The sequence below is a fragment of the Cebus imitator genome, unplaced genomic scaffold, assembly GCF_001604975.1.
Source record: "Cebus imitator isolate Cc_AM_T3 unplaced genomic scaffold, Cebus_imitator-1.0 Scaffold1427, whole genome shotgun sequence".
NCBI lineage: Eukaryota > Metazoa > Chordata > Mammalia > Primates > Cebidae > Cebus > Cebus imitator.
The window spans coordinates 18,584-21,100 of NW_016108742.1; the positions used below are offsets into that span (position 1 = coordinate 18,584).

Below are 2,517 nucleotides of genomic sequence, written 5' to 3' on the forward strand. Positions count from 1 at the left end.
ACTATACGATTATCAGAAAAAGACTGAAGTAAATTCCAGATTACCTAATGATTTTTATGTATTATACCAAAAGCACAATCAGGAAAAGGAAAAATAATGAATTGTACTTTCTCAAAGTTAAAAGCTTTCATTCCTCATATAATATCATAAAAAATGAAAAGTCACTGGGAGAAACTATTTCAAATTATGTGTCTGATTCAGACTAGTACCCAGAATATGTAGAGACATGCTATAAGTCAGTATTAAATGGACAATTAATCTATTTGAAAATTGTGATGTACTCGCTTTGGCAGGACATATACTAAAATTGGAACAATACAGAGAAGATTAGCATGGCCCCTGCGCAAGGATGACAGGCAAATTCGTGAAGCATTCCATAAAAAATAAATAAATAAATAAATAAAATAAAATAAAAAAAGAAAATTGTGAAAATAATTTGAACAAAAAATTTCTGCAAAGAATATACACACATTGTCAATAAACATAAAAATATGCAAAAATATTTTTAGTGATTAGGAAAATACAAATCAAAACATCAATGAGATAATAATTAATACTTATTAGAATAGCTATGGCCCGGCATGATGGCTCACGCCTGTAATCCTAGCACTTTGGGTGGACGAGGCGGTCAGATTGCTTGAGCTAAGCAGTTAAACCAGCCTAGACAACACGGTGAAACCCCATCTCTACTGAAATACAAAAAAATATCTGTTCATGGTGTTGTGCACCTGTAGTCCCAGCTACTTGGGAGGCTGAGGCAGGAGAATTGCTTGAACCCGAAAGGCGTAGGTTGCAATGAGCCAAGATCGCACAGCTGCACTCCAACCTGGCTACAGGGCAAGACTCCGTCTCAAAAAAAAGGAAAAAAACTGAAAGAGGAGAAGGCAAAGCCAAAGGCATAGGTATAAAATGATAATGTTCCTTGTGATTAGTTGTGACAAAGAAAAACTGAAGTTTGTAAAAGATATTAACAGATGGAGCCATCTGGTTAGTTTTGCCAGGTGAGAAATGTGAAATAAATAATAGTACTTTATCAAAGCTCACTCTAACTCACAGATTGTTAGAAACCTATAATAATTTCATCATAGATTTAAAAAATATCCCCTATCAAATATGACTAGGATAATAAACATTCAAGTATATTAATGGCACCTCTGTCTATCGTTTCAGGTACTTGTAGAGCAGCCTATGAAAAAGATACAACTTCATTTCTAACAAATTCCAACACACACATTCAATGCTGAACTCCAAAATTCATTAATAAAACATGGGAGAATGTGTTCTACTTGTTTTCATTCTAAAACGGAAGTAATATGAAGTGTCTAAAACTTTCCATAAAAATTATTAAATTCCTTAGTTACAATGTATTATAGAAATTAAAACTTTTAATGAAGCTTAGATAATTATATAATAATATTAATGATAAATATCAGTCTCAAGGCTTTAGAAATTCTTATTTTTTTATCTTTCATTTTCTTTCTTTTTATTTTTTTTGAGACAGAGTTTCGCTCCATCACCAGGTGCCAGGCTGGAGTGCAGTGGCCCAATCTCTGCTCACTGCAACCTTCGCCTCCCGGGTTTGAGCAATTCCTCTGCCTGAGCCTCCTGAGTAGCTGGGATGAGCCACCACACCCAGCTAATTTTTGTGTTTTTAGTAGAGATAGGTTTCACCATGTTGGCCAGGATGGTCTCGATTTCTTGACCTCGTGATCCACCTGCCTCAGCCTCCCAAAGTGCTGGGATTACAGGCGTGAGCCACTGCGCCCGGCCTATCTTTCATTTTCAACTATCAACTTCAATTATCCTGGTGATAATTGAAGGTAAATATATCATATTCTTAGTTGGTAGAAACTTAGTACCTATGGCTAAAAAAGAAAAAATAATAAAAACACCATTATAAAATATAATAAAACACAAATAATTTTTAATGTCGTATAAAAGAATTCCATGACATTTTATGTTGAAAACAGTAGAATTTAGCAAACACCAGGACATTACAAGAAACACTGTAACAATTTTCATCTAGCATTTATTCTGAACACTCAGTGTTATCATAAATAAATAAATCTTTGGACAATGGAGCTTTACAAATGCTGTGTTTGTAATAACATCTTTTGGAGATAGCTGATATCTCCATTACTGGACATGGAGAATATGTTAAAAATAATCAGTAAAAGAGTACATAGATAAATGTTTTCTTGAGAAAAACCTTATAGAAAACAGGTAGTTTGGGTTTTCCTGAACTCACAATATGAGACCCACTTCCGAAACCCTGCCTGAATGGAGCACGCAGGATGCTAAGTGATATGAGTTCATGACCAGCTGGTTTCTTTGTCGGCCATGTCCACCAGGCAGTACGTCCAGGCTGATATTGTTTCTCACATCAGTTTCTGGGAACTCAGAATGGCCATTGACTCTGAGCACACAGCAGCCCTGCAGTGGCTCTGAAATGACAATCAGGTTCCAGAGCTGCTTGTTGTGGTCTGCCAAGGATCTACTGATCTGAGGACAGCTCTG

General features: G+C 35.7%; 1 non-coding gene across 1 annotated transcript; it reads left to right on the plus strand.

Moving 5' to 3' along the window:
* The first annotated feature begins 277 nt into the window (after positions 1 to 277).
* LOC119469971 lies at positions 278 to 384 on the plus strand. The gene has a single exon (XR_005198845.1). It is a non-coding gene; the product is annotated as a U6 spliceosomal RNA (small nuclear RNA).
* Positions 385 to 2,517: the final 2,133 nt, after the last annotated feature.